Source organism: Nelusetta ayraudi, unplaced genomic scaffold (assembly GCF_046127955.1).
Source record: "Nelusetta ayraudi isolate G7.1 ecotype Tasmania unplaced genomic scaffold, CSIRO-AGI_Nayr_v1 ptg000053l, whole genome shotgun sequence".
Taxonomy (NCBI): domain Eukaryota; kingdom Metazoa; phylum Chordata; class Actinopteri; order Tetraodontiformes; family Monacanthidae; genus Nelusetta; species Nelusetta ayraudi.
Genome location: NW_027466103.1, coordinates 2,606,939 through 2,626,986, shown reverse-complemented (window position 1 = coordinate 2,626,986; position 20,048 = coordinate 2,606,939). Strand labels below are relative to the sequence as shown.

The 20,048-nt window shown below is 43.0% G+C and overlaps 1 pseudogene; it reads left to right on the top strand.

Moving 5' to 3' along the window:
- LOC142896355 (uncharacterized) overlaps nt 1–16,757 on the top strand; it is a 33,366-nt pseudogene extending 16,609 nt beyond the window's left edge.
- The last annotated feature ends 3,291 nt before the right edge of the window (nt 16,758–20,048 follow it).

Sequence of the window (20,048 nt, the reverse complement as noted above, 5' to 3'; positions counted from 1 at the left end):
AATCCGGACCCAGATGAAGGCCCTAGTATGAGTGGAGGCAAAGACGGTGACGTCGAGCAAAGTTTCTGGCGTGAGGCAATACAATGAAAGCTATCTTTCATTTGGATTTACTTTTACCGGAGATGCAACGGCACCGACTCCGTTGTGCTTGGTATGTGGTGAAAAGCTCTCCAACAGTGCTATGGTCCCAAGTAAGCTTAAACGTCATCTCCAAACGAAACAGCCCTCAGTTCAAAAGAAAAATGTGGAGTATTTTGTTCGCCTGCGTGAACACACGGAGAAACAGGCAACTTTCATGAGAAAAACCGCAAAAGTAAACGAGAGAGCCCTTAAAGCTAGCTACCACGTCGCTGAACTAGGGTTGCCACCTACCAGAGTTACAAATCCGGGACCTCTGTGGGGGGGGGGGGTCAAGTCTGTCGACGGGGGGGGGGTCCACCGAAATATACGGGACAGTCCTGTATCAGTTCATTCGGGACAGGTTTTTTAGTTGCCAAGTACGGGACAATCGCGTATTTTACGGGAGTAGACCACAGGCAGAAATCAAATGAGGTTTTGTCATTTTCCCTTAAAAACGGGACAAATTGTGTCCTGGGAGAGATTTTATTTTTCCCGGGACAGGTGGTGAAAAAAGAGAACAATTCTGGGAAAAACGGGACGGGTGGCAACACTACGCTGAACTTGTGGCTAAATCAAAAAAAGTCCCACACTGTGGCAGAGCAATTAATACTTCCCGCCTGCAAAGCCATTGTAAATGAGACGCTCGGACCCGAAGCGGCTAAAGAAATAGCCAAAGTCCCTCTCTCAGATAGCACAATCTCCAGACGTATTAATGAGATGTCTGCAGACATCGAAAGTGTGGTTTTGGACAAGATCCCTATCAGTAAGAAATTTGCCTTGCAACTTGATGAGTCTACTGATATAAGTGTTGTTGCAGCTTCTGAAGTGGACATTTCACTTTGATTTTCAGAGTGATGACACCCTGGAAAAACTCTCCATCATTATAAACTCTCCATCATTTATGCTCTATTCAGGTTGGAGTATTGCAGGTTGTCAAAGCTCTGCTGTGATTGGCTGCTCTCAGCTCTGAAGTCCAACCCCTCCCACCTCAGACACCTGGACCTGAGTGAGAACCAGCTGCAGGATTCAGCAGTGAAGGAGCTGAGTGGTTTTCTGCAGAGTCCAGACTGTAAACTGGAGACTCTGAGGTCAGTTCACCCTCTTCACTCGACAACTTCTATCACTCTTGTTGTTGTCGTCATGATTTGCACTTGACTGCTGTTGGAAATTCAATTTGCAGACACTGGTTTGTGTTTGAAATGAGTGAAACTGGGTTTGAAGCAGGGGTGCCCATTAGGTCGAGGGGGTGGGTAGAGAGACGAACCGCTCTCTCAGTCATTAGAAAACACAGTGGTTGTGGTTGATCTTGGTCATAATGTACGATGTGCTGGAGTTTGTTTCTATATGTGCTGTGTTTTACAGTCAAAGGTAAATGTGATGAATCGGCTTCTGCACTGCTCAGATCAAATAAAGGAGATATAAAGCAGGTTTCATTTTAAATCTGCAACTATAGTGAACAAAATCAAGGTATACTTCAGATACCTGCATTCTGTTTGAGAGCAGACAGGGACAGCAAAAAGAGTTTGGCTGTTGTTTTCTTTAACTACACGCCAAACTACCGGGGTTGTTGCGTGAGCTTGCAATCCTGGCGTAAACTGACGGAGACGCCTCGCTCGCAAAATACGCTTCAAAGTCACGCACAGCAGAAGCACTGGACATCCTGGGAGATGCTGCTAGCAAAACATCTGCGTTCCACACACACACACACACACACACACACACACACACACACACACACCGATTGTATAGTAGGTAGATCTTTTTGACTTGGTCATTTTAAAAGTAGCTCGCATGTTGAAAAAGTGTGAGCACCCCTGGTTTAAAGGTGCAGTGTGTAAAATCCTGCCATCTGGTGGTCAGATTTCAGATTGCAGCGCTCATTCACTCACCCTCTCTCCTTTGATGAGTGTCAGATTCTAAAGTCGACATTTGACTTTGATTCTCAGAGTGAAGACACCCTGGAAAAACTCTCCATCATTTCTTCTCTATTCAGGTTGTGGAGGTGCAGGTTGTCAAAGCTCAGCTGTGAATGGCTGCTCTCAGCTCTGAAGTCCAACCCCTCCCAACTCAGACACCTGGAGCTGAGTTGGAACTGCCTTCTGGATTCAACAGTGAAGGTGCTGAGTGGTTTTCTGCAGAGTCCAGACTGTAAACTGGAGACTCTGAGGTCAGTTCACCCTCTTCACTCTACAACTTCTATCACTCTTGTTGTTGTTGTCATGATTTTCACTTTACTGCTGTTGGAAATTCAATTTGCAGTCACTGGTTTGTGGTTGAAATGAATGAAACTGGGTTTAAAGGTACAGTGTGTAAAATCCTCCCATCTAGTGGTCAGCTTGCAGATTGCAGATTCTGAAGTGGACATTTCACTTTGATTTTCAGAGTGATGACACCCTGGAAAAACTCCATCATTATAAACTCTTCATCATTTATTCTCTATTCAGGTTGTGGTGCTGCAGTTTGTCAGAGCTCAGCTGTGATTGGCTGCTCTCAGCTCTGAAGTCCAACCCCTCCCACCTCAGACACCTGGACCTGGATGGGAACCAGCTGCAGGATTCAGGAGTGAAGCCACTAATGGATCTTGTCCACAGCAGAGACCATCAACTGGAGAGTGTGAGGTCAGTACTGGTTTAGAACCATTGGATGATGGTTCCAGCACCAAAGCCAGCTGATCCCACAGCAGAGGTCCAGTGTTCCCAGTCACAGTGTGAGAGGAGGACGGTGACGTCCAGCTGCTCCTCATTCATCCAACATCTGCTGCCAAACTGCTTCTTCTCTCAGTTCACCACCCAATTATTGATCAGTTCATCTTCATCAGGCCTCAGTATCAGTCCAACACTCCTTGGTCACATGACCTTCACATGTTCCACACTAGACATGTGACTGAGAGTCTGCTTCTTCTCACCAGTCACTCCACCATCTCCATCAACAGTCAGCGTCTCTGTGATGATGCGTTCAAGGACCCTGAGTCCTGACTCCTGCTGTCTCTTCTTCTCTCTACAGGTGGAGGTGAGGGAGGATGAGGAGGAGAGTGAAGAGGAGCGCTCCATCTAGTGGTGGCTGACAGAACTACAACAAGTGGAGCCAAACAGCAAGCTGTGTGTCACGACTAGTGATGGTGAGGTGAAGCCTCATGAGGCATTGAACCACTTGAGCCAACTGGTTCGAGAAACGGTTCATTTCTCGAAGCTTCATGTGCACACGAAACCACCTACTGGCCAAATGTACAATCACAGGCAAGCTGTGTCTGAACCATGTGTGATGCATTGAATTTTTGTGTCTGTTATGTCTGTTGGGAATGACTATGAATTGCAAAAAATGAATGACCAAATAATTTCTGTACATAAATTATATATATATTTTTGTTTTTTTTTCTCACTTATTTATGATTATTTTTATCGGTACTGATGCCAGTGGTTATGGGGATGCTCCAAACAAATTTTGTTGTTAACTTTGTTCAACAATGACAATAAATAAATAACTTGACTTGATAACTATGTGTATGATACATTTTTTGAATGTATTCTGTTTGTGCAATTTTTTTCTGAAAATTGCATGGGTGTAATCAGGCAGATGACAGTGAAAGTGATTGTGGGACTTGGAAAAGGGCATAGATCAGGGGTGCTCACACCTTTTCAACATGCAAGCTACTTTTAAAATGAGCAAGTCAAAAAGATCCACCTCCTATAAAACAGGAAAAGTCATTCAGCAATATATTTGTAGTCCAATGATAAAGAAAGAAAGAGGATTAAATGGGTCAACATGTTCCCATGTGCATTTATGCTCATCATTGCACAGAAAACTCATGGTTTAAAATTGTTTAGGTTATATCTGCTTATGTTTGATTTTATCAATTAAAGTGTGTTTACGTTAAGATGTTTTGCTGTATAGTTTTCTGTTTTCCAGTGCATAGGTTAGGGATAATTGGTGTGTGTGTGTGTGTGTGTGTGTGTGTGTGTGTGTGTGTGAAGCAGCATCTCCCAGGATCTCCGGCGCGTCTGTAGTGCGTGCGCACTTTGAAGCGCATTTTCCGAGCGAGGTGTCTCCATCAGTTTATGCCAGGATTGCAAGCTCACGCGACAACCCCGGTAGTTTTGCGTGTAAAACAACAGCGAAACTCTTTCTCCTCTTTTTCCTGTCCCTGTCTGGTCTTTATTTGATCTGAATAGTGCCGAAGCCGATAGTCACATTTACGTTTCACTGTAAAGCACAGCACATTTAAGAACAAAATCCAGCACATCGTACATTATGACCAAAATCAACCAGATCCACCGTGTTTTCTAATCCTGCCTGAACGATTCTACCTGCTGTAATTGACGCGGATCTCTCTCTCTCTCTCTCTCTCTCTCTCTCTCTCCCTCTCTCCCTCTCTCTCTCCATGCGATCACCCAAACTCCCTTCGCAATTGACCAGTAGATCGCGATGGACGTAATGGGCACCCCTGGCATAGATGCTTGTGTAACATGGACATTGATGTACAGGACAGGGGGCTCCATCCTATCACCTCTCCTCTCCTCACTCTCTCCCTAAGCTCTCAAAACTATCTCCAAACTAAACGCTATCTAGTCTCAAACACTCCAAACTATAAACACTATCCAAAATCTAGTCATCCAAACTCTCTTCAAATCTCAGTTGACTGCAACTCTCCTACAATAACCCCCATTTTGAATGGAGCCTCAGGGGTCTATATAAACCGTTAAAATATGAATTGCAGATATATATATATATATATGTATATATATATATATATATATATATATATATATATATATATATATATATATATATATATATATAAAAAAGGTCCACTTTTCTGCTGCAGCTGGCCATTTTCATTTTACACCGTCCAAATTTACAGCTCAGGGCGCTGCGACGAATTGCAAATTGTGTGCAGATACAGGCCTACACTTCAAATAATTATGAGAAAAATCCAACGTCAAGAGAGCACTTCCATTAGGAAATAGTCAACATGAAATTTCGTCTTCTACTGACACCTGCTGGTCAAATTGAATAGTTGCAAATATTGTGAAGAAGTTGTCATCTAATTCTAATCCTAAACAATATGGCCATTCGAAGTGAAGTATTAAGACAATTAATCAGGTTTGTACTGCTTGATTAAACACATTCATCCCGTTCCAGTGCACTAAAACCCACTTCCCTTCAGGACCGTGTCAGCGAAGCGAAAACTTCCTTGAGTGACGCTTTTTCCCAGCATGCAATGCGAGCTAGTGATTCACAATACTATTTCATCACAAACATGGATGTAAAAAATAAAAAGGGACGAAAAATGAAACTTCAGGAACACCAACCAATACAATGCAATACAAGCAGAACTGGGCCGAAGTTTTATATTATGTACACCATAATCCAGCCTTCTGGTGGACAAGCCATACTATTTAATCCGTGTCATCATATGGCACTTCCGTGGGAGGAAGCTCATTTTAGAGGTCACATGCTGGTTGCACGTCACTCCACCGATCACCTCGGGGAAGGTCGTTGCCCTTGCAGGGTACCTGATTCAGGTGAGTATATGGAAAATATGGGTCAATGTGGTCAGTAGTAACAAGAGAAGCTTGCTGGCAAAAATAATGCACTACAAGTGGATGTGACACTTTTTTCTTGTTTTGTATGAGCATTTAAAAAAAACCACAACATAATAATAATATGGATTTTGACCATGTATGTTTTGGAGTTCATTGAAAGAGATTAATATATATATGTATATATATATATGTGCGTGTGTGTAACTTTAACTAACTTATCTATTTCTATCCATCTATCAAACTTACTATCTAGGGATCTATCTACTACTAACTCTCAAAAAACTAACGGACAACCAAGAGCAACAAAACCAACCTACTGCAATTCGTATATTTTAGTGTGTGTGTGTGTGTGTGTGTGTGTGTGTGGGGGGGGGGGGGTTAAAATGAGCACAGTGATGGTTCCGCAGCATAAAGTGTATCTTCAGTCGTCGATTGTATGTGTGGGAGTCCCTCAGGTTCAGCCCAGCTGATTTAGTGTTCGGTGAGAGGACCCTTGCGTCTGTTAAGGGGTAAGTGGCTTTCCGATGTTAAACGAGTAGAGAATAATGTGTTAGATTACGTAATTTTTTTTCCGTGAACGCTTGCATCGTGCTTGTGAAACTGCTCACCAAACTCTTGTCGCCAGCCAGTCTAAAATGAAGCGGCAGTTTGACAAGAAAGCTGTGGCTCGAGTTTTTGAGACAGGCGTTGTGTGTTGGTATTGTTGCCGTTACCCGGTTCCGGTTTGCAGGCTGGTTTTTCTGGTCCGTATGTCGTGGAGCGCAAACTTTCCGATACAGATTATGTAGTGCACACTCCTGATAGAAAACGATCATCCCGCGTCTGCCACGTCAAAATGTTGAAAAGTTACGCCCGGTTCACACAGGACGCGGAAGCGCCGCGAAGCGAAGTGAAGCGCTGCGAATCGCCGCGAAGTGAAGTGCTGCAAATCGCCAAGCGCTTCCATTCAGCGCCCATGTTAATCAATCAGTGCGTTTACATGCAGAGCTTAATCGGACTAAGCAATCATTCGGTTTTCTCGTCCAATCGGAGTTCTCACCTTGGTCCCCGTATACATGCAGCTGAGAAATTCAAATTATTGACGGGTCCTCCTCCCAACACTAGGGGGTGGAGTGAGTCTTTTCAGCCGGTCAGCTGCTTTCGGTTGACATATTAAATGTATTATGATATGGAACGATAGTTCATAATGTACGTGTTACTTGCTTTGCAGATAAGGTGTACCCTATGTCTTGTGCTCCTGGTTATTTTAAAAGGCAGACAAGAACGTTGTTTGCTGTTGGAGGGCTACAACAACACTTCGATGCTACGCTTTGTGCCGTCGCTACGGACCCCAAACTCTCGTTCTTGTTGGATTCAGGTTCGGAGCAGACTGGTGGGAGAGTTTGTGTACAGGTTTTGCAAAGGAACGGTGTCTTCAGTTATACACACGCTCATTAAAGTGCCGACCGTGGAGGAAGCTGGTGCCGCTGCACGCCGTTTCCAGCAGAATAACAGCGAAATTACCCAAATAAAAACAAATCAGGAAAACATCTCTTTGCTGTGCTTTTATTTACAAAGTTAAAATTCTTCTAATTTACAAAAAATGTGAACGAAAAGGTAGAAATATAAATTCGAAGGAATACGTATTTGTTCAGGGGTGCGCAAAGCCGGAGCCCTGCATTTGCTGCGCTACCCTTTTTAAAAAGGTCTCCGTTGCGCGTTATTTTAATATGTCCATCTCTTTTAGAAGAGAAAGCATCGCCCCGGTCTCATCCTCTCTCCAAATGTCAACATTCTTATTCGCGTTTGCCAGGTTGTTTCGCGCCGTCTGTTTTGTTAGACGACGTAGTTGTGCGGTCATGAGTCGCGAGAGCGATGCGTGGCGCATGCGCACTCGCATTGTCCAGTTAATAGTCCGATTAAGGCGTATACATGGCAGAGAAATTTGAATTCCAATCGCATTATCTGGGTGTCTCAATCGGAGTTCTCCGATTCCAATCGGAGTTCTCAAACTCCAATCATAATCGGAGTAAGGTGTTTACATGCACGTGAGTTCTCCGATCATAATCAGACTAAGGCAATAATTCGATTTTCTCTAGTGCCATGTAAACGCACTGAATGTAGTGGTTCAGACCAGACGCGAACAGGCGAACGGCTCGTGCCATTCATTTCAATGGAAGCGGAAGCGCCGCGCCAACGAATTTCGCGAGCGAGGCTCCAACTGGTTCACACCAGACGCGAACAGCTCCGCGACGGTCGACAAGCGCTTCTGCTCTCTTTTTTTCACTCCCACTTTTTCACTTCTTTTTTTTTCTTTAAAAAAAATAGAATAAAATAAATCATTTTCGTCATCGCCCCCCCTCGCCCCGTAGCCAGCCCGCTCCATAGCTCACTTTTGTGCGTGTGTGTGTAAATAAATAGAAACACGCACTCAGGTGTCCATCTCAAGACAAAGACCTCTTTCATAATGATCATTGACCGGCATCTCTAGGATCAAACAGACGTATTTTGATCAAGTCTTTCTCTGTGTGTGTGTGTGTGTGTGTGTGTTTAATCTCTCTCGCACTCTGATACAATGTACTGACAAATATAACATACAAATATGATATATGATCGAATTTGTCATTGGGTTTTTATTTTGAAATTAGTTTATTTTGAAAATTCACCGGATTTTCTCGTTTTTATTGAGCGACTTCCTGTACTATTGACGAGGACCGCTCGCGGCTCGCGCACGAAATAGAGCAGACGCCGAAACAACAAATGCATGCCGCGAGCCGCGCAACCACCACATTGATTAACGTCGGCGCCGAATGGAAGCGCTCGGCGGCGCTTCGCTTCCACGTCCAGTGGACTGACGTTAAATGCATGGCGCGATCCGCGAGGGGAGCCGCACGCCTGTTCACGTCTGGTGTGAACTACTACATTGATTAACATGGGCGCCGAATGGAAGAGCTCGGCGCTTCGCGGCGCTTCGTGGCGCTTCCGCGTCCAGTGTGAACCGGGCGTTACGTCGCTTGGAAAAATATGTCGCCTGAGCCTCCGCCCCCTCCGTGCCCATTGGCGGAGGGAGGGCTCATTGAAAAAAAGAAATCGGTGTTCCTTCGGCGCGCCTGGGAAACTCTGAAATTATGAATAACTTAAGCTCGTTTTTGTCCCATTTGCCTGCATCAGCCCGTCATGATATTGTTAAATTAATTGAGAGCCACCCACTATTGTTTTCTGACCACCCCCGCCGTACGTCAGTTTTGCACCATGACATAGAAGTAGAGGGACATGCCACAAGTAAGCAGCACGCACACAGAGTCCATTCTGGGAAGTTAAGAAAGAAGCTTTGGCTCTCCTTCTGACAGTGCCCATCTTGATGTTAATTTGGGGTCAGGTTTTTACAGACTATAATGCCCTCGTGGTCCTGGATAGGATGCGCAATCAAACCAGCCGTACATGCGGTGGTCTCTGCTCCTGCAAGACTTCAATCTCCAGATTTGCCACAGGAAGGGGGGTTGATAATGTGTTGGCAGATGCGTTATCACGTGTACATGTGGACTAGCTGCGGAATTCTTATTTCAGGGGAACTGAGGTTTTTCTTGTTTAGTTTTGTTTGTAGGTATGTTAATAGGGTTTAGTTCTTAAGAGAGGGGATGTTATGACCCACAGGTGGGTCTAGGTGCCTCTATCTAAATAACTATTACCAATTTTAAACGTTTAGTTTTTTACTACTACACAAATGTAAAGTCAAACAACATACGCTTACAGAAACTCACACAACAAAATATAAATTAAAATGTGTAAAACAAAAAGAAAAAAAAAACTCAGCATTCAGATAACAGTTTTGTCCTTTAGTGAAGATTGACAATGAGAAAAACCAAGAGCCTCATCTTTGTGCGGCTGATCCTGTTTCTTCTCTCTGTAAATATCTGCCCTGTTTTGGAGAAGATTCTCTCTGAGGGGACTGATGTTGCTACAATGCACAGTCTCCATGCCATCACATGTGTAAGGCGTCGGTAAATTGAAGCCTGCAGTTTGCAGTTGCAGCTGTTGCACGACAAAACGGGTCAACCAACCCGACAAACGACCCGGGTGATAATCGGCTCCGATCGGCTTGCGATGAAATTGGGACACCCGGGACAACACCACCTTTTTTTTTACCTGCCGCACGGAATGACGTTGAGCGTAACATATGCTAAATCATAATATCGCGCCAGTCAAGGTCATATCGCGGGCCTGTCCCGCTCACCAGATATCCAAGAAGGTTGGTGAGGGCTGAGCGGGCAAAACCTTTGGTGACTAAGTACCGAAGGGGTGAATTTTTTCTCTACCTTTTTGCGCCTGAGTAAAAAAAGGGGGCACAGGGACGCCTGTGCAGCTACAAGTAATAAGTCTAGACAGGGATGGGGAAGAACCAGCACAAAGTGGCTGCTGCAGTTCCCCAGGGGGGACAAATTGTGGACGACATGCGGAAAAAATACGGTCCAGATTGTCTTGATATGTTGGATGTTTGGGTTGAAAAGTATGGTTTCCCAGAGGGGGGATCACTGAGTATGGAGGAATTGAGAAACCTCCGGGATAAACTGAATATAGCCGAGGGAAAGGTTACAAAAAAGAAAAACCCAAACAGGTGGGAGATTCAAATCATCAAAGATCATGAAAGGTGTTTTTCATTCTGGAAACCTGAAGCAGAGGTCAGGGACAGGAAACAAGTAAAGAAACGTGTGAACAGCGCTGGGCGCTGGAGCACAGGGGTGACAGAGATAACGGCAGAGGGTGCACACACTCACACACACTCCCCAGAGGAGGGAGAAAAGGAGCCACTCACACACGAGCATTCAAATGCACCAAATCGTCTGTATCCTTCTCTTACAGGCCCGAGGGACCCTCTCCTGGACATGCCTGTCTTCCCTCCTCCCGCCTGCCCTCATCCAACGCTACCACCGTACAACCCTGCGCACTCCAGCACCGACGCCGCAGCGTCGCCACGTTCATCAGGACTGCCGTCAACCAAACGGCCAGCCTCATCACTGCTTTCAGACAAGGGCTGCTCCCCCAGATCGCCAAAGCAGTTAACACAAGCTGCTGCGTGGGGATTGAAGATGCCCGGCTGACAGAGGTCCGACGTCATGCAGTGCACGCTGAGAGGCTTCTGCAGGAGGCCAGCGATGCAGAGGACAAGAAGATAAAGCGTGCCTCCCTCACCATGATGAAGCACCTCAGTGACACGGCGAGACGGCCCTACAGGAACAACGACAACCGACGAAGGGGGCGAAAAGGGGGCGTGCCACATCTGCGGCCGCATGGGTCACTGGGCCAGAGAATGCCCTGACAAAGGAAGACACCGCGGGCAGAACCATGCCCACCGCAGCCAAGAGAGTGATCGCGAGGACCGGAAAAGAGGATCCAGAGGGGACCAGGACGTGTTTATGTAGCATAATTGTGGCAAAGCACTGTTCCTGCTTTTGTTGTGGTTTGTGGCGTGTGTGAGAGTGATCAGTGAGCAGGGTGCAGTTACCCACTTCTACCAGTGGAGGTCGTGTTCGCCCCGGGGAATAACGCTACAGAGGGCTCTCAAGTGGCTCGTGAGACCTATGTGGAGCGAACCGTCTTAGCGGACGTTAACGTGTGTTATCTGTTGTGCTTCCACAGGTGAGAAGGGGAAATGGTTGAAAATAAGAGCAAATGTATGTGTGGCTGTTTCGTAATTGAAGTCTGAGATCGAGGGTATGTGAGTTAAATTTACGTTTTGAATGTATCGTCTCTGAGTGATTACCTAGCGAAGAGGAAACAACGGCTAGCCCGTTGCTAGGTTACCAGGAGGCGGGGTTGACGCTCGGTTACGTTAGTGTTCGTTTAACGTTATGGGATGTTTATTCAGTAGAAATGTGAATATTTAAACGTATACGAGTAAGATTGAATGTGGGAAACGACATGATTAATAAGTTCAAGTCGAAGTCGGGTATGGATCTGTGTTTTGAAATGTAAAAAGTAGATAACGCTCGAGAGGAAGTCTCTCAAGTGGCTCGTGAGACGTATGCGGAGCGAACCGTAGTAGCGGACGTTAACATGTGTGTTGTCTATTGTGCTTCCACAGAAAACCAAAATAAAAGCTTCTAAAGAAACAAAGAAAAACAAAAATAAATGTGTCTTCGCAACATTACCATGCTACATTTACGTTTGACTATCTGCTTTAATATAAAACCACAACAAATGTGTTTTATAATTGTCTTTATATAATCTACAAACGTATTTGTATGATCCAGGGAAAATTCCATGTTTGTTTGCGAAACTCATTGGAAGAATGAAGAAAATCTGTTTGATTGTTATTGTCATGAACATGAATCACAAAACATATGTATATATATATATATATATATATATATATATATATATATATATATATATATATATATATATATATATATATATATACATATATATATATATATATATATATATATATATATACACATATATATATATATATATATATGTATATATATATATATATATATATGTATATATGTATATATATATATATATATATATATATATATATATATATATATATATATATATATATATATATATTATTATTATTATTATTATTATTATTATTATTATTATTATTATTTTTCCATGTGTCACTTTAACAGAGACAACGCCATCTGTAATTACTATGTTTGGTTGCATTTCCCTGGCAGGCAAAGATAGATGGAAGAGACATCCTTCTGGGTGGAAAATGGGACTGGCTTGTCTGTGGCTGGTGGAGGCTCACTGGGCTCATCAATCCGTCCATCCATTCACCTTGTTTGTCTCATCCTGACTGCAGCACGCCACTGTGGAGGCTTGACATAACACACATTAGATTAATAACAGAAAAGCAAAATGTGACTGATGGTGTATTATTTAGTGTGCTTCAGTTATAATTCTCATAATGACTATTTTGCTGGCTTCAGACAATATATATAATTGTCCTGTCTTAGTTAAAAGCCCACTCACCACGACGAGGTGCAGGCCAAGAGTGGGAACACAAACACAGACCAGAAACGAACAGGACAAATCCAGACAAGACTACAAAAAACACAAACACAAATAACACTAATATCACTTTGACCACTATCTTTTTTCACAAGAACTTTTATTTCTTTACAAATTGAACCTTAGATTGTGTCACAACAAACTAAATAAACCCTTGAAACAGCCAACAAAACATGAAATAACACTTCATCAATATTATAATGAGTATCCTCATAAATGATTTCAAGATAACTTTCAACACTTTCTTACAAATTTTTTTTTACGTCTGCCGTAACGATTTTCAAGTTTTTTTCATGTGAATATTTTAACATTGAACATGTTAACTGAACAGTCAATGTAAAATCCCTTCATTGTTGCTCTGACCTCTTCATCATTTGTGACCTCTTCATCATTGGTGATCTCTACATCATTTGTGAACTCTACATGTACATCAGACACAGTATGGCTCTTACATGGTTCCTGAATCACGAGAAAACTGTCTTCTTCAAAGATCTCTGACACCTCTTTACATTTTTTAGAATATGTGTGGTCAAAGATTTGATCAAAATCACGTGTGTGTGTGTGTGTGTGTGTGTGACTCACTTACCTTTTGTTTGGTAGCCATGCTCTTACCTGATTTGAAGAAACTAAAAATGGTTGGGACAGCTGTTGAAGTTAGGCACTTTCTCTCACCGCGCAAAATGAAAGATTTCTCCTCAAAGTGAAGAGCACACAGCCTGGAGTTGTCATTGGGTGTCCAGTTTTTTCTTCTCACATTTTCCACCCATTTGTGCAACCTTTTTCTGTCCCCAAAAGGAAAGCTGTAAAAAGCAAAACATTCCAAACATTTTTTTGTGTAATTTTACTTAAAATTGGGTATGCAAACATATTTAACTCATTTAAGCTTGAACACAATGCAGACAGTTGTGCAGAAAGTTTAGTGTTAGCTAAAATATCGGGCACACAGACGTACTTATTATGTATACATTTCTTTCCATTGTAACAGGTCACTACAAGATCTGCAATCCATTACCTAGAATTGGTTTTCCTTAAACTGATGTACAGGATTACTAATCTGACTTTGATGGGCAAATTTGACAACAGAATACAATTATGAAGCACTAAAACACAGGACCACAAAACAATTAAATGCATGATGAAATAATGATATGCTTTGTTAAATGAAATAAAATGGCATTTTCAACTGCCCGGACCTGGGACCTTTCTGTGTGGAGTTTGCATGTTCTCCCTATGTCTGCGTGGGTTCTCTCTGGGTTCTCCGGCTTCCTCCCACACTCCAAAAACATGCACGTGAGGTCAATTGAACATTCTAAATTGTCCGTAGGTGTGCATGTGAGTGTGAATGGTTGTTTGTCTCTATGTGGCCCTGCGATGACCTGCTGACTTGTCCAGGGTGTCACCCTGCCTTCGCCCTAAGACAGCTGGGATAGGCTCCAGCAGACCCCCGTGACCCTGAATAGGAATAAGCGGGTATAGAAGATGAATGAATGAAATCTTTATTGAATGAATGACACATTTTATTTCACTCGTCGTTTATGTAATTATTATTTTTTGCTCCATAGCTTTCATGATTCAGCATTACATGTTAAGCGTGATGAATTGCATGAAAAGAGAGAGCACTCACTGATAAATTAACATGGTGTGCTGTTTAATTCCATGAGGACGACAAAATATTTGCAAATTTGTGTTAGCCACACACACACGGACGTAAGTACGTAAAAACGTCAGCGGCATAAAAGTTCCTTACAGTCATTTCATTAATCCTTCTTACCGAAATAACGTGGGTCCTTTGCACCCTTTGCCTGTTGATTGGGTGACACAGTTAATTGCAGCACAGGTCGGCATTTTCTCGAACACTGTAGAGAAGCCAAAAGTTGACCGGTCGACAGGTGCACGAGAAAGGGAGGAACTTTCAAGATCGTTGAGTTTTTATTTTTTATTTTTTAGTTCTGATGAAATAAATAGACCAATCATTTCATTACTTTGTCTGCTTTCCAAAGAGAGTTGCTTCAAAGAATTATCATTTATTATTCAGTGGCACATTGCTCACTTGTTTAATACACAAATAATAGTATATTATTATAATAATACTATTTTATTAATATAATAATAATATTCATCATCATCATCATCATCATCATCATCATCATCAAAATTTCCAAACAACAATCGTCAGTTGTTCCGTAAAAAATACATTCATTTCCAGGTTGAATTTCGTACGGTTCGTGACGGTCTCCACACTGACACAACTGCGCATGCTCTATTATCCCATCAATGCGGAAGTCAAAAAGTTTTTGGGAGCCATGCGCTGGGTGAGCAACTTCATTGAAAGGAATGGGACGCCATCTTGGACTCTGGGGGCTTGCCGCACTGTCACGCAGGTTGTGACGTGGAGGGCCGGCGACGCCGACAGGTATGATGTGAATGATTGACAGCTACCATTCGTTCCCGTTAGCGAGAGGATTAAAAACAAACAGACACCATAATGGCATCAGAAAGGAGTTATCCCAGCGGTGCGGAAAAACGGAAGGAAAAGAAAACTGATCAAGAAAAACTTGCAAAGGGGAAAGGTAAGTTATTTGTTTATGTGGGCTGGAGAGGTGGAGGTGAAACGCTGTTGTCCCCCCCCCAAGTTTGTTTATTTGTCCTGCTAGCCAGCTAGCTAGCGTCGGATAAATGTTAGCTGGCTGGCTAATATTTGTTCGTCATGAATCAGCGTTTTTGTTTGTTTTATGAAAGTTGACCATGTCCTGTCAAGTTGGCCTATCCTGCCATGGGAATGAGTGATTGACTCCACACCCGTTTATTCACATTCTAACAGGGAGGGAGGGAGAGCATGTTGTAGTTGTTGTTGTAGTCAGTCCCCTGTTATTGTTCAGTGGAAGTTGTCTCTCACATATTTGACTCTTAATGTTATTTTAGCCTTAACTTAGGATGAATTTACTAAGCTTAGTTTGTATTTTGTAGGCCCTTAATTAGAAATGTGCTACTGTTTTATAATTCAAAGAAATATTTTATGGAAATACTTTATTTGGCATGGTGTTGACTATTTTAGACTATTGTGGCAGTGGGTCATTTATCTTAGTTTTATTACTTTAACTAGTACAGTGTGTAAAGAAATGCCAAAAACTCTTAAAAGTGACAGTTTTGTAATTGGGTAAAAGCTTTAAAGGGACACTGCAATCATAATGTTTAATTTAAAAACAAATACATTTTTAATTTTCCTATATTACTGCAACATCACTGTAATAATAAAATAGGAAAATGCGCTTCTGATCTGTTTTGCTTGATGATCTAATGAGCTTTGTCTCTGCAGGAGCAATTCTAAAATATGTTGGCGCTGCAGACATTGAGCCCGAGGGATCTCCCGAACATCCTGACCAGGAAGCTCCAGGACCAACACATTCCTCAGAACCTCCTTCTGTCCAGGTGAATAATGTGTGTTATTCTTAGTAGCTAAGCTGATAAGTGTGGGACGAAGTGTGGTGAATTCTTCTGGTGGATTCAGGTGATGTAGATGTTGAAGGAGTCTTCACTGACACAGACTTAGTTGGATAAAAACTGGTTTATTTCAAAGAAGTCAAGAGTCAGACAGGCACCATGGAAAGCCTGTGGAGGTCTCTGGGCCAGATGTGAGCAACTCCAATGATGCTTTGTTCGCATCACCTTTTATGCCTCCCAACAAGAAGAGGAGGAAGATCCAGGATATGGGGGGGATGTATGCATTCATAGTTACACCCCTAATGACCATCTGGTTTCAATCAAATAACAGTGGTAATAACAAAACCATACATGGACAATAATTCCCCTTTTTGGGAGGAAGGCAGCAGTGGGTTCAGATTGAGTTCACATTCTGCCATATATCAAATGGTGTCATATGCATAGGAAGGCAGCAGCAGTTTCAGATACTACATATTTCCCCCCTTCGAGACTTCATAAAGTCTCGAAACAAACAGAAGATACCCACACATGATATATGTATCGCAAAGGATGTAAATACAAATACAAAGTACAAACTTGATGAGGTAATTGTCACCTCATATATCATAATGATTATAAGCAACGCTGTAAATTTGTAGAGTGTGAGAGCGAAAAACCTATCAGACAGCTATCTTTCAATCAAAGCCATCAAAACCTTCTAGATAGGAAAATTCTCTCACGGCCCCTCTGTCCTAGGCGACCACCTTACGGCCCTCCAAATCAATTCTGTAGAGAAAACAGCATTCAGGGAAAAGTTTGGCAAACACACACATGAGAAACTCAAAAACAAAATCAAAAACATCCAGGGCTTGGCTGGTCATCCCATCGGACCTACACCGTGGACCTTTCCCTGCCTAACACCCCTGTCCCTGTTCACCAAAACAAAGAAAAAGAGATTGAGTTCCCATAAGCATCTGCCTACTGATAAAATCCCCCAAATAACTTTATTCTCAAAAAATAAATGTTGTGTTGCAATTCAGATTAATTCAGGTTAATACAAATAAACACAGTGGTTAATACACAGTGGTTTCAATGAGTTCTGTTGTTCACAGTCCCCTGATGCAGGATCTTCACATGTTCTGCATCCTCATTCAGGGTCCTCCAGTGTTCATCAGCTTATTTGAGTTTCTGAGTCCATTCTGAACATAGTTGACACCCCCACGTAGGCTCCCCAACTATCGTCCTGAAACAGAGAAAATATCTGCCAGTATCTTTTGTATACAGAACATCACAAATGTACTTCCATTACAAGAGATACATCAAACATCAAACATGAGTACACATACTATTTCCCCCCTTGGGCACTCGCCCACAAGGAAGAGAATAGAAACACAAAGTCATAAGTATCGTTGGCACAAAAACATGTAGGAACTCTCCCAGTTTTCACCCCAATAGAATCAGGTACTGCTGCTAAAAGATCATCCTGTTGATCCAATAGATTAATGTATGGCAGCCCTCTGTAAGGATCGCAAATACCGGTGTTCTCATCCATCGACACATTTCTCGATCTCAGGTCCATACCCCTTTGGAGATGGAAAAGCCATGTCAACAAAGAAAATTGACACTCGTAAGGCAACGGCTCTGCTATTGCCTCTAGAATTGAAGGCCAAGTGCTTGGTGAAGGCACTCTTACGATGCATGGGCCCTTTACTGATGCTTGTGATCTCACTGCATGAGTTAGCTGTTGAAACCACAAATTTTTCGCCGCAAATGGATCCGAAATCTCCAAGACAGATGAATCGAATCCAAACGCTGTCCATCTGTGATTACGTCTCGCCTTGGCACGCAAAGTTTTGTGTTTGTGATCACGTCCCGCCTTGGCACGCGAAGATTTGTGTCGCCCTTCTGAATTCCGTAAGGCTACTCCCAGGTCAATTTGCTTCGGAATAGATTCGGTCGTAACAACTGTAGTTGTCACAGTCGTTGGTTGAACCACACTGTTATCTTTTGGAGACAGAGTCGTCTCCGCCCGTCGCGTTGTCATCGTCGGAATAGTAACAGCTTGTAGAGTGACATGAGTACTTAAAGATGTAGTCAACAGCGTCATAGTCTGCTGAGTAGTAATTAGTGAAGTTGTGGTCTGTAAAGTTGAACATTGGTTTGATTGGATTGCATCGATGACACCTGACCAGGTTGACCTGTCATGACCACTGCTTGTGTTTTCTCTTTGCGTTTATTATCGCCTAGCAGCAACTGATTGAGTTTTCTGAGAGTCTCCTGCTCTTGAGTTTTCAGGTCAGACTCCTTCTTACGAAAAAGTTCAACCTGATGGGCAATGTGATCAATGTACACGCTTTTGGCCATGCCGCCGAGACCAACCACCTCTGCTAATTTACTGCGTACTGCCAGTGGCAGTCCCTGTTGGATTTTAGTCCGCACAATAGATTGTTCCATTTGATTAGCGTCGGGGTCATTGCCGGTAACGTTTCTCCAAGATTGGAGAGCTCTTGGCACATAAGCTCTGGGATTCTCATGATCTCCCAACGGCTCTATTAGAATGTTGTCAGGGTGTACGTTTGTTGGGAAGGCATCACGCAACGCACCCCAAAATTGACCTCTATATGCAGCAAATAATTCAGCATCATTTACCGCTGTACCTATGAAGCGAAGCATCTTAGCCTTCTGCAAAAGTTCCTCCATAGCAGGGACACCAATGAGGCTAGCTAAGAGTCGCTTGATGTCACCCACTGCAGACTGTGTGCCTACCATGAGCTCCTCTAATTTTGAAATCCAAGGATGTGCCCCATCCTGGAGAATTGGTAGTTTCTCCAATATGTCGGACATGTCCGAGTTTTGCCAAGGCTTATATTCGAAGGTTTGTCCGCGAACGACCACTGGGCACATTTTAGCAGATGCTCCTCCTTTTCTTGAACGCAAGGCATAGCCTGATTGTTCCCTATGGAAAGATTTTTCCATCGACTCCAAGTCACTCAATTTTCTTTCCAGTTTTTTACAGACCTCTGGAGTTCTGGCCTCACAAATGTCTGAACGACATTGCAATATTTTCTTTTCAAGGGTCCTGAGAGACTTCTGTCTCTCTCCCATGGAAGAGTGATCAAAGTCGGGATCATCTTCACTGTCAGATTCTGAACTCTCATCAGAGGGATCTCGATTTATTTTCTTTGCTTTCCGGAGTTTAGATCCTAGTTTCTCCGCTCTGGCCAGCATCTTTTTAATGGCAGGATCGTAGCCGCCAATGGCCTCTCCCGAGTCACTGTCACTATCATCCAGCTCCAACTTTCTCATTTTACCCTCTAGTTTCCCCACTGCTGTATTTTTAGTTTTCGTGGAAGGATACATTTTCACCGTTGTTTTTGCTTTCCCCGTCTCGAGTATTTCGTCCCGGTCATCTTTAATACTGTAATTACCTTTTTGCTTAATTACTGGAAGCTGTGGATAAATGTCAACGTACTCCGCTTCCTGATAAGATGGCGGATTTTTCACAGGAGCAGTATGCGAGAAAGGAGTATTGATTTTTTCCAGTAGTGTCGCTGTTGACTCTGTGGCTTTGGCGATTACTTCCATAGCCACTTTATCTTTTCCTTCAGCCGCAGCTCTCAACTTTTGTCCCTCATCCTCAAAAAGCTGCAACATTGCGAGTTCAATTTGTCTCTTCTCAGCACGTGATCTACCTTTTTTACCTTTCTTCTCTTTAGCTTTGTATGCGGTAATGAGCACGCTCATTGTTTTGATCACATCCGAATTGAAAGTACCTTCAACTGGCCAGGGTCTCTCAATATCTGGCCAACGCTTGTTCCACTTCTTAGAGGCTTCTGGTAAACCTTTAACAAGAGGATTATTTTTCTGCATCACCTCAAGTGGTGTTATGGGTTTAGCAACAACCTCCGTCATTTTCGTCTTTCGCGGGGTTTATCTACTGTAAAAAAAGAACTGAAA